This window comes from Phragmites australis, chromosome 9, assembly GCF_958298935.1.
Source record: "Phragmites australis chromosome 9, lpPhrAust1.1, whole genome shotgun sequence".
NCBI lineage: Eukaryota > Viridiplantae > Streptophyta > Magnoliopsida > Poales > Poaceae > Phragmites > Phragmites australis.
In genome coordinates this window covers 15,274,834-15,287,480 of record NC_084929.1, presented here as the reverse complement: position 1 = coordinate 15,287,480, position 12,647 = coordinate 15,274,834, and the positions used below count along the sequence as shown (strand labels likewise).

The 12,647-nt window shown below is 44.7% G+C and overlaps 1 pseudogene; it reads right to left on the bottom strand.

Annotated features, from left to right (window-relative positions):
• The window catches only part of LOC133928016 (cytoplasmic tRNA 2-thiolation protein 2-like), a 50,367-nt pseudogene extending 38,134 nt beyond the window's left edge, over positions 1-12,233 (bottom strand).
• Positions 12,234-12,647: the final 414 nt, after the last annotated feature.

Below are 12,647 nucleotides of genomic sequence, written 5' to 3'. Positions count from 1 at the left end.
TTATGATGGGTAGTTTATGCTTAGCTTTGCACAAGGGTATGGATGGGTTGTTGGTTAAACATGACTAATGAACTATGCAACTATGTGTTGAGAAATTTTGGTAATTGTATAGCAACATGGAACCTTAGGCCTTGAGCAAAGAGGTGTTGGTGATGATGGTTATAGTTATGTTGTTGGTTTGATATTTACTCAAGTGACCTAAGTAAGGACCGGTTCATGGAGCGACAACCCAAGAAGTATCGTACCAATCACAAGGCCTGGTATGGGACATACCTGGCCTATTAATTAGCGGATCCTCAACATAGAATGAGCCACGCCGCACAGCAGCACGCCATGCCACCAGTGAGCTCCCTTGAAGCCCGAGCAACATGATACACCAAGGAAGGTCCGAGACCATTCCCCAATGTTTTCCCCTCCTTCCCTGGCAAGAATCGGTGCACCAACGCTTCTTCCTTGTCTCCGGCCGCCTCTTCCGCACCTCACCATTGAGCCATCGAGCCATTGCCTCTCTGGCCTAACCGACACCATGGTGAGCTTCCCCAACCCCTGTAGATCCTAGAGCACGTGACCAATTTTCTTCAGCGTGTCACTGGCCCATGTCTTCATAGCAACCGAGCTGCCGCCGCCCATGGTCGCACACCGCTAGCTTAGTTCCGGTCGGGCCCATCGGCCAAAGAGCGCGCCGTTATGTTTGTCGTCCTGCGTAGAAGCTTGGGGCGTCCATCGGCCAAAGAGCACGCAGTTATGTTGGTCGGGTTTTTTCAACTGCGTCACCGTTGTGTTGCCTTCGTTGTGTAGCGCCACTAGCCATCCTCCGATCGTCGTCGGTGACCGCACATGCCTCTGTTGGGTCCACGTGTGCACGCTAAAGCCATTGCTACCCTCCCCAGCAGCCTACGCTACTCCACTCACTGCCAGCAGACTGCGCCAGAGCCGCTGGCCAGCCAGCTCAGGCTGTGCAGCTATGGCTCAGGGCTGTTTGAACCAAGTCAAAAGTTCAGGCCCACATTTCATGACTGTGGTTAGCCGACTCTCAGCAGAAAAAGGGTTTGGGGGTTTAAATAACCGGTTAAATTAGAAAAGGGAAATATAAATGCTTTTCTAATGGTTAAATCAGCTAAAACATTGTAAAATGCATAGGAAGTAATATATGGCTCCAAAAATTATGGAACCAATTTTGCTAGCCTTGTTTTGTCATACTCTACATGTTATAATACTATGAGCTATGAAATATATACTAGATATCCTATAATGAAAGAAATGAGTTTAGGCTTTAATAAATCATAGTTCAATATTAGTAACTCCAAAACTGATGAAAGCATCCTTATTGATCTTCTTAAACTATGCCCTGTTCATTAAAAATACCCACACTCATGTTAAACATAATTAACTTTCTAATTTAAATTGAGCTTGCATTGCACTATTGTCGTACAATGTGGAGTATCCAACATTGCACTTTATTCATGCTCTTCATTGCATGCGCTCTTCTTTAGCGAACAAAGGATGAGAGCGTGACGTGAGTGTGATTGAGGACCACGCCAACCTTTTGTATTTCTGTGAGTTCTATGCGGAAGTATCGGGCAAACCCCGGAGTAGCAAGGCAAGCATCTAAGAATATTGCACCCTTTGCTCGAATTGAATGATGTCTCAATTGATAAATTATGCTTAAGTATGTTGGCATGTTTAGCGAGTCGTTGTCGGTTGTATATGGGTAGAACCTATGTTGAATTTCATATCCTCTACCTTGAGACATTGCATCTCCATATCCTTGTAGCTTGGGTAACAAGGTCGATGTCTAAGAGTTGTTCAAAATGCTTAGCAATGCAAATGTCCTCGGTAGAAGTCGAGCGACGGTGCTGCCATTTTTCATGAGCCTAGGGCTTACTTTATCATTCACAAGTACTATGATGATGATGTCGATGAGGTGAATGAGGTGTGAGGATGAGGTGAGATGTGGGCGGTGTTAGGGATGTTTTCTGTCAGGAGGAGTCCTCGAAGTAGTTTGTTGGAGGAACTCGGACACCATAGACCTCTTTGCAGCACCGATCATCGGTGTTGTTGGCTCTAGCACTTTTCGTACTAATCACATACTGATCTAATGGTAAGGTAAGCCGATTATCATACGCCATCCTGACACTTGACTTGCGGCCCTATGATACATAAGAGAAAAAGAATGAGGAGAAGCAAGGTGTCAGGGAGTTGGAGCATAGCCGGGACTTGCTCGCGGTAACCCCAGTGCCATAGGGGCATGTGCAAGTGGTAGTTTCGGGTATGAGAAAGGTTGTCACGAGTACCGCTTTGTGTGTACTTTAGCGAGTAGCACAAGACAAATGGTCCCTGTGTTATGTGGGTAAAGTTGTACCCCCTGTAGGGTGTAAGAACAATTTGAATTGCCACGCTCTCGGTCATGAGCATGCTTCTGTCCATCTGCATTGGTCGTAGAGATACTAGCTGTGGATTGTGGCATGATATGTTGGGGGGAGTTGGATTTGGTTCTATTTACAGTTATGTTTGTAATTGTTTCGGATATACATTGTTGTTGTTGGGTATTGCAGGTTAGAATGGTAGTTTGGTTAAGTTTAAATACTCACACATAGATGTCTATGTTGTGGTCGCATACAAAAATTTACTTAACCTTATAGCCTTTTTCCTTGCTATTGGTTCAATGCATAATCCTTGGAGTTGAGCTATTTATATGTGCTCTATATGGATTAAGTCTTGCGAGTACCTTCATACTCACGCTGCTCTTTCAAGTTCTGTCGGTGAGGAAGAGGCGGTGTTTGGCTACTTCAAGCCTGTCGATGCAGGTGGTGGGCAAGAGTAGTTCATCCTACTCTGATGAGGCATGGTTTTTTGGGTGGAGCCTGAGGGCATATGGCTTCACTCTCCTTTTATTGTTGTTAAGATTTTAATCTTCTACTGCGTAGTTTCTCTTTTGTTGCAAGCTGTTGTAAAAGCTCATGCTTAAGAACTTGTAATATAATGTTTAATTACTTGCTCTTTCTTAAGTTTTGTTATGATATATATGTTGGAAAGGCATGTGTTCCGATCTTGGGTACAAAACACGTGTCAGGACTACCGAGATGGTATTCTAGTTAATCACTGAGGTGGTGATTATGAATAATAATTTTTCTAATGATTAATAAGAATAATGTTTAGACGGTTCATCACAGTGACCAAATAGAAAATGACGAACCTGAATGTGAAATGCATACTGGTCGCGCAACATTACTATCCTTTTTTGTCTCCTAGAGAAACCTAACACAGAAGGATGTTTGGCTAGTTCACACACCCTGAGATATCTTTGACGCCGCTCGTGCAAGATGGCCCTAAGGTCGTCAGTGGTTACATGTTGGAGCAGAGCGTTTAACGCAAAACAAAAGGGTCTTACATGCAATTTGGGCACAAATTGGATTAGCTTGTTCTTCTTGAAGGGATTATCCTTCCATTCATGCACAACCTGCAAGGAGATATTAAGTGCTATATCGATCGTTGTAGGTGTTTATGAAAAGCTTGTACTAGAAGATTCCTTCATATATTTATTGATCCTTGACTATAACATTCTGGCTCTGCACCAAAGCACGAATCCCTAATTATTTAAGAAACATTAAACAAGTATTAAATATCATAATTAATATGTAACAATACTTAATAAATAACTAATAAATAAAGTTATGTGCCATAATTGTTTGATAAACATTAAATAAATTAAAAGTAATTACATTAACAATAGAGTGAAAAATATATAATAGAGATGACTACAACAATAAAGTGAATGTATCGTGAACAAGTACAAGTGCACCGAACAATTGTACTGGCTACTCAATGATGATAACACTACACGCAATCCCAGGAGTGTAAGCGTCTAGCGAGTGTATGGCCCTCATCCCAGTGGCCTGTACTGGCCCCTGCCACGTGTGCCCTTGCTCGTCATCATCATCGTCCTACCTTGTGGGACCCCATCGAATGTGTATCTAGACCCACCAACTCGGCCCTGCATGTAACATGATGAAGGATACTCATGCGGAAGTGTGGAGGCCTCTAGTACATGCTTCGATGGACTTTAGTGTGCCGAAGGCTCACCCTGCTGGTACCATTGTGAACCTCTAGGTGCATCGGGATATTGAGGGTACTGTCTGCTGAGGAGCTTGGTGAAACTGGCGGTTTGCATTGTAGCAACCTAGTCAAAACCATGCATGCCACTCCAATCAAGCATGTGCTGTATGCAGTCAATGATGTCCTCGTGATGAGTTGATGCTGCAGGCGGAAGTGTCATCGTAGTTTGAGGAGGCTGTGCACAGAGCAGGGGCTATGAACCCAGTGTACACTGTTCAGGCTCAGGAGCCTGCGTGCACAACTTGGCCTCAACGCGGGAACATGACGCATGATGCTCCGTACTCAAAGGTGCCTCTCCCAACTGTGCCCGAATGGATTTCTCACGGGTACTGGAAAAGTGCCTATTGTGAGAGGCACGGGACGGGTCCTTGGTTGGTAGGTTGTACCCCCTCCAACGCGAGGCACAACCACCTAGACCACATATAGCGAATAGCAAGCGAGACCCTCTTGTCTCATGTAGTTCTGTAGAGGGTTTTGATCCTTTCGTGTTGATAAACCGCTTGCTTCCCCACAAGCTTGCTCCACCTCCGTATGCATCTCGGATGCCTCTTCGGTTTGTATGAGATAGGGGCCATGTTAGTAATACGAAGGTTTAACCAATGAAAATTGTTAGAAGTACTATATCACTCACCACAATATGAAGAAGGCGGGCACGATCCTCAAGGAAGGGTCTGGGGGTCAGCTCTACAAGTCAAGTGGCACGCATGCATGGATGGTACAACGAAAGGTACTCCCAGTACATGGCGTCATTGTATTATCTAGCGGGAATGGCAAAATCCACCGTGATTGACTCTGTCCACCTCTATGTGCTCAGCATTCATGGATGCCTAGTCTTGCATGCCTCCGCTCCCTCATGCGCTCCTCCTGTATGTGACACAAATAGTTATAACTTCTTAACATGGATCACCTAAGGTACTAATGCTACCAATAATAACACACTTACTCATAAACCTGTTCGGTGTCTCGTGAGGCAGGTACTGACACCACCTATCGGTACCCGGATAGCCTTTGTACATGCTCAAGAGAATATACTTCCATATTGTTCATGTACAACAAGAAACATCTGTTGATTCATAAGTCTGAGTCACCCAAACAAGAGGATGCGATGAGCTGTCCAGTCACAATTTTAGCCACTAATGCCATACGTCATGGATCCCACTCCATGAGATTGATGCTGAGGACATCCAGATCACTGATCATCCAGGAGTAGCTATCATGGGCCTGCTGCTGACTTCATCTAAGCCTTTCGTATGAATCCACCGATACCCTACCGTAGGCCTCATGTCATCTGCAATGTCATCGAAGATAGGGACTGGGTAGTAGCTCGTACTCACCCAAGGCCGATAAACCGGGAGGTACTCCTAGCTCTATAACTATAAGATGTGTTGGTAGCCGTAGCTAGCGTAGTAGATCCCCAACTGTAAGGTGTCGGCTCATAAGGATGTGACGCGAGCTGATCCGCTAACCATACAATATGGGAGAAGACATAATCATCTCCCGTGTTGCAGAATATGATGTCTCCCAGGAGGATGTACATATACACCTCATAGTCCTGCATAACTGTAGCCTCATCCACATTTGGTGGGCATGGATCGAACTATGGTAGCCCATGAATCTAGGATATGGAGAGGCTAACATCCTTCATGTCGTATTGCAAACCGAACCTACAAGATGTAGAGGGTCAATAAAGCATGAATAGCACTAGAACATTTGAAGTGCATTACATAAGAAATAATTATTTGACCTTAATGTAACCCTTCCACTGCTCCTTCGCTGGTCACAAAACTACTAACAAGGCGCCCTTGATTGGCAGCCTGGTCAGCATGATCACATCCCTTAATGTTACCACCATCTCACCAAAAGGAAAGTGAAACATGTACATCTCAGGACGCCACCGATCGATGAAACATGTGAGCAGTGCCCCCTCAAATGGCGGAAGAGGTGTCCTACCATTACCCGTCATTGGAGCTCTAGCCATCATGAGAGCTCCGGCCATCATGAGAGCGAAAGGTAGTAGTTCTGTGTAACACCCAGTTTACAAAGAACAAAACTGGGCACAACACATGTATGCCAGGATCACGTTTCATACATGTGCTTACTTTATTAGTGTATCATCACAGTGCCAAGATTACAACGATAATTAACTATTACAAAAGAACTTGATGGTCTAAAAGAAAACACAGCAGAACTAAAAAGAGGTCTTCAGCGCCAGCAGGGCCTCCATCTTCCACAGGCATTGACCTGGGGCACAACAGCCTAGAATAGTAGCTCCGGGTCAAAGTTGTCCTCGTCGAAGGTAGTAGCTTCATTGCTGGCTTCTGAATAGCGGTAGAATGCAAGGGAGGGGACAACAAGTGTGAGTACAAAGATTGTACTCCACAAGTGGCGGGAAACATGATATGGGGTTTAAGTCAAGGAATGGTTTAGACACGGGTTAACTACACTAAGCAACCTGAACCTATGATTCCAACAACAAGCATCCTATTTACTAAGTGAAGACACAACTATGGGAAAAGGATTGACTCATCGGATTTCATCCAACTACCAAGACTCACTAGGTAATTCCATTATCGGCTACCCAACCAACCAGACCAAACCTTGATTCCAACTAATCCTGAAGAAGTCCAAGTTCGCTCTTGACCATGAGCACGGCTGATCAATCAGTTTATACTTTGCAGAGTTTGCATAGCTTTCTCCACAAGTCGTGATTCCCGTGTTACTTCACACTTCCAGGGTGTGGAGTTGGGGTCTCACTACAAGGCCTTTACAAAGCTTCCACTAACCTGCAGGCACCCACTGAGGTTTCACCGCTAACAGACGATTCCATCACTGCAGTGGCCCCCTCCTATGCCACATAACCGTCCAATGGTGCCCACAGAACCAGAGGGGTGGCTAATTAATTGGCCAGGTCATACCCATTTAGGTCTTGTGGTTGTGTGGAACTAACTTGGTTACATGTTCAAGGACTGGTCTTTAGGACCCCACACAGGAACAACCACAACCAACTGTGCACTACCGGCACACGTGCATTCCTGCACCAACCTCGACAACCATTCTGTTGGTATCCCTATACCATGTTGCTACAAAATTACTCTTTCTCGATTCTTGTTCCATAATTCATTAGTCAAGATTAATATTTTTCCGAACGATGATTGCACTAGCATACACTACCCATTTTATCTCATGGCTAAACAATGGCGACAAGGAATATTCAATTAGAACTAATAAACCCTAACTTGGGATTTCATATTTAGACAAGCATGCATGTTGAGGGATAAAAACTACACCTGTAATTCCTAAAATAGGGACAAAATGCTCAAGAACACTTGCCTTCGGTGGAGCGCTGCTCAAAATCCTCGAAAGCTTGGTCTTGGAGATTGCTGAATTGTTCAGCTCCTAATTGACAATCCAAAAAAAGCACACACAAAGGAAAACCTAAGAACAGTATATCAAACAATGCTAAATCTAGATAAAAACCCTATAAAAAGATTCTACATGCCGCTACGAACATCTGGACGCAAAAATCAAGTAAATCAGAGCTACGAGCAAAAAGTTATAAGCTTTTGAAATTATAGGGGCTATTCTGTAAATTTTACTTGAATTTCAGAGAAATACCGAATTGACTTTATATTGGAAAATGGATTTATGACGCAATAAAGATTTGCTGATTTAATCTTCTATTGGAAAAGACCGTGGAAAAGGCTCATGGGGCCCGTGGACTATGGCCTGATGGCCGTTCCACGGGTCCATGGTGGACCGAACTCAAAGGGGTATGCGCCATCTGATCTGGGTCGTAGGAGGGGAATCGGATGGCAGAGATTAAACCGGGGCACTGGCCGGCGGTGCGGGACGGGGAGGCGGCGGTCGACAGCGGCGGGCAGCAGTGGAGCTCACCGGCGTGACGCAAAAAGGCACCCTCGGCTATGGTTCTTGACAGCGGAAGGCGCAAACGGGAGGAGGGGGGACGGGGAACCTCACTGGGGGATCGGCGGTGACAGAGGGGCTCCGGAGATGGCCAGTGATGGTGATGAAGGCGGCGGTTGACGGAGAGACGACGGGGACGGCGTCTGATGGCGAATTGAGCTGCGGGAAGAGTCGGGGTGAGCTCGAAAAAGGAAGAAATGAGGTGAAGTAAGGTCCGGCCGAGGAGAATCAAGGCGGCGGCGAGCTTCTTATCAGCAACAATGGTGGTGATGGTGTGGAGCTCAAATCCGTGCGAGAAAGAGAGGAAAATAGTGTTTCGGGTGGGGAACGGAGCAATGAAGGCGATGGAGGGCTTAAATACCCGAGGGAAGGAGAGGGGCGGCCGGAATTGAAGGGATTTGGCTGGTGCCCTAATTCTCATAAAGCTTCGGTTTCCAAGTTTATGAGGGGAAATTGAAGGGGAAAACGGCGGGGAGGAGTGAATAGGGGGCGGGGATTTTGGCCATGCTCTTTAATTGGTGAGATACGGACTGGGGCGGCGGGATTTGAAGCGGGCGCATGAATTTGGGGGCGATTCAGTTTTGGTCGAAGGAGGAAGAAGGGCAACCGACTCGGTGGCTCGGTTTGGCCAGGTAGCTTGGCTCGGGCCCACACGTAGAGAGAGAGAGAGAGAGAGAGAGAGAGAGAGAGAGAAAGAGAGAGAGAGAGGCGGATGGTAGCGACTCGGGCTCGGTGGAAATGGCTCGGCCTGGCAGGCCCGCTTGGCAGCGAGAGGAGCGGGAGGGAAGGGGCCGGCCCAAGCAGAAAAAGGGAGGCGTGACCCAAAGAAGAAAAGAAGGGGAAAATTGGACCGGAAGAAGGAAGAATCGGCCTGAGAGACTTCTCTAATTTGGAAATTCCTTTTCTATTTGATTTTCTACACATTTTGAAAAGGGGTTTAAACGAGCGACTTCTAGCGAAATTTCGCTAACTTTTTGCATGCATAAAAACCTTATTGCATCTACAACGGCATGAATGCATCAAACTTATAACCTAGGCCAATTTAAATTTATAAATTAATTTCCCTATTGAGGAAAATTGCAATCACCTATTTAAGTTCTAGCAAAATTTTAAATTATTGCAAAAGTTGAAATTTAGGGTGTGACAAACCTACCACCCTTAGGCTGAATCTCACCCTCGAGATTCGGAAGGATCGGAGAAGAGATGGGGAAACTCGATCTTCACATCATCTTCTCTGTCCCAGGTTGCTTCTTCTTCTGAGAATGCTTCCACTGCACCTTGCACATTTGGACTCGCCTGTTTCATGTGACCCATTCTGCCATATCAAGAATCTTGACCAGATAATCAGAATATGAGAGATCCTCTCACACATCCAGTTCTTCTACCGGCAACTGTTCTTCGGGAACTCTTTAACTGTGACACATGGAACACATCATGTACTCCCGAGAGTTGAGGTGGTAACTCAAGCTGGTAAGCTACTTCTCCTCGTCCTCCCAATATCTTATACGGACCAATAAACCGAGGTGAAAGCTTGCCTTTAACCTTGAATCTGCTTAGACCTCTGATCGATGATACTTTGAGATACACAAAATCTCCTACTTCAAAAGTCAGTTCCCGGCGTCGATGATCTACATAACTCTTCTGCCTTGATTGTGCTATTTTTAGATTATCTTTGACCTCTTGCACTTGTCTTTCTGCTTCTCTCAGAACTTCTAGACCAAAAACTTGGCTTTCTACGGTCTGATTCCAGAACAACAGGGTTCTACACTTCCTTCCATATAAAGCTTCAAAAGGAGACATCTTTAGACTAGCCTGGTAACTGTTGTTGTATGAGAATTCCGCATACGGCAAATTCTTGTCCCAACTATTGCCATTCTTCAGTGCACACACTCTCAACATGTCTTCAAGAATTGGATTCACCCTTTCTGTCTACCCGTCAGTCTGCGGGTGATATGCTGAGCCAAAATTCAACCTTGTATCCATTGATTCATGTAGGCGTTGCTAGAACCTTGAAGTAAACTAACTGCCATGATCGGATACAATTATCTTGTGTACTTCATACAGACACACAATTCTGGACATATACAACTCAGCTAGTTTCGGACCCCGATAGGATTATTTAACTGGAATGAAGTGAGCTACTTTTGTTAGACGGTAAACTACGACCCATATAGAATCATATCCTGACTGGGTTTGAGGTAGACCCTCTATGAAATCCATGCTGATTTCTTCCCACTTCCATTCAGGTATTTTCAATGGCTGTAACAGTCCTGCTGGTCTTTGATGCTCACTTTACCACACAAAGCCATGCATTCTGCTACTGCACGTTTCATTCCGTACCACCAATATTGATCTTTATGATCTTGGTACATCTTGGTACTTCCTGGGTGAATGGAATATGCACTTCCTTTAAAATTGTATCCCGAATAGCTTTTACATCTGGAACACATATCCTGTGTTTGTATCATACTATACCTTGCTCATCTTCAGTGAAATCTGGGGCTTTGCCAACTTTGATCAGCTGCTTGATTTCTAAAATCTTTTCATCCTCAAGCTGACCCTTCCTTATATCTTGTTCAAGCATCGAGTCTATTTCCAATGCAACTATCTCGGTGTTACACACCATACTTAAGATTTAATTTCTCGAACTCCTTGCATAGCTCGAGACCCATCTCTTGAAGAGTTATAGCATTGACCTGAGATTCTCTGCTCAAGGCATCATCTACTATGTTTGCTTTTTCTGGGTGATAGTTGATTCCCAGATTGTAATCTTTGATGAGCTCTAACCATCTGCGTTGTCTGAGGTTTAGATTTGGTTGAGTGAAGATATATTTCAAGCTCTTATGATCTGAATAGATCTCACATCTCTGACAAATCAGATAATGCCTCCAAATTTTTAGTGCATGAACCACTGCAGCTAACTCCAAGTCATGTGTCGGATAATTCTCTTCATGCTTCCTTAACTGCTGAGATGCATATGCTATGACATGACCTTCTTGCATGAGCACGCATCTCAAACCTTGTCGGGATGCGTCACAATAAACCAAAAATGGCTTCTGAGTATCTGGCATGATCAAAATTGGTGCTAAGGTCAACCTTTTCTTCAATTCATTTAAACTGGCTTCTCGAGCAGTTGTCCACTTAAACTCTGCTTCTTTTTCTAGCAGTTCTGTCATTGGCTTCGCTATCTTGGAGAAACCTTCTATGAATCAACGATAGTATCCTGCTAGACCCAGAAAACTACGGATCTCAGATACATTCTGCGGTGGCTTCCAGTTCAAAACATCTCTTACCTTGGACAGGTCTACAGACACAGCTCCTGCTGATATGATGTGACCAAGGAAGGGAACTTCCTTCAACTAGAACTCACACTTGCTCAATTTAGCATACAACCAGTTTTCTCTGAGCTTCTGCAATACTATCCTTAGGAGTTCCTCATGCTCTTCCTCGTTCTTGGAGAAAACCAGAACGTCATCAATAAATACCACAACAAACTTGTCCAAATACTCCATGAAGACCTGATTTATCAGATACATGAAGTAGGCTGGAGCATTAGTCAACCCGAAATAAATTACTGTGTACTCATACAGACCATAACGAGTAACAAATGCTGTCTTTAGAATATCCGAGGCACGAATCTTCAGTTGATGATACCTAGACTGCAGATCGATCTTGGAGAACACACATGCTCCTTTCAACTGATCAAATAAATCTTCAATGTGGGGTAGAGGGTACTTATTCTTGATAGTTACTTCATTCTGGGCTCGATAATCTATACGCATCCTTTGTGTACCATCCTTCTTCGGGACAAAGATAACTGGGGCTCCCCAAGGCGAAGAACTGGGGCAGATAAACCCTTTGTCTAGTAGCTCTTGGATCTGTTCCTTGAGCTCAGCCAACTGATTGGCATCCATTCTATATGGTCTCTTATATATAGGAGCCGTTCTAGGTACTAATTCAATGACGAATTCAATTACACGATCAGGTGGCATACCTGGCAAATCCTCCAGGAAGACGTCAGGAAACTCACTGACCACTCTACTATCTTCTATTGCATTGACTTTGTTGAGACTAGCATTGATAGCTGACTCTGTCGTGGCTTGAAACTCCACCTTGGTACCATCTGTATGTGTCAACTGCACTGTCTTTGTAGCACATCTGATGAGTCCATTATACTTGGTCAACCAGTCCATCCCCAGAATCATATCAATACCCTTGGACTCCAGAATGATGAGGTTGGCAAGAAAAACTACCCCCCTTATGCATATACATATTTTAGGGCATACATGCCTCGATTCCATTTCTCCTCCAGGAGAACTTACTAGCACTCAATTTTTCATTAATGCTCTTGGAAATTTATATGTATTCACAAATTGACATGATATGAATGAATGCGTAGCATCGGAATCAAACAATACTGTAGCAGGATGAGAGTTAGCAGAAAACATACCCAGAACCACATGAGGAGCATCCTGGGCTTCCTCCACTGCAACATGGCTGACGCGACCATGCATCACGTTCTGGCGAGGCTGCTGCTGCTGATTGTTGTTGCCTTGGGCCTGTGCCTGGCCTTGCTACTTCTTAGGGCACTTGTTGGCAAGATGCCC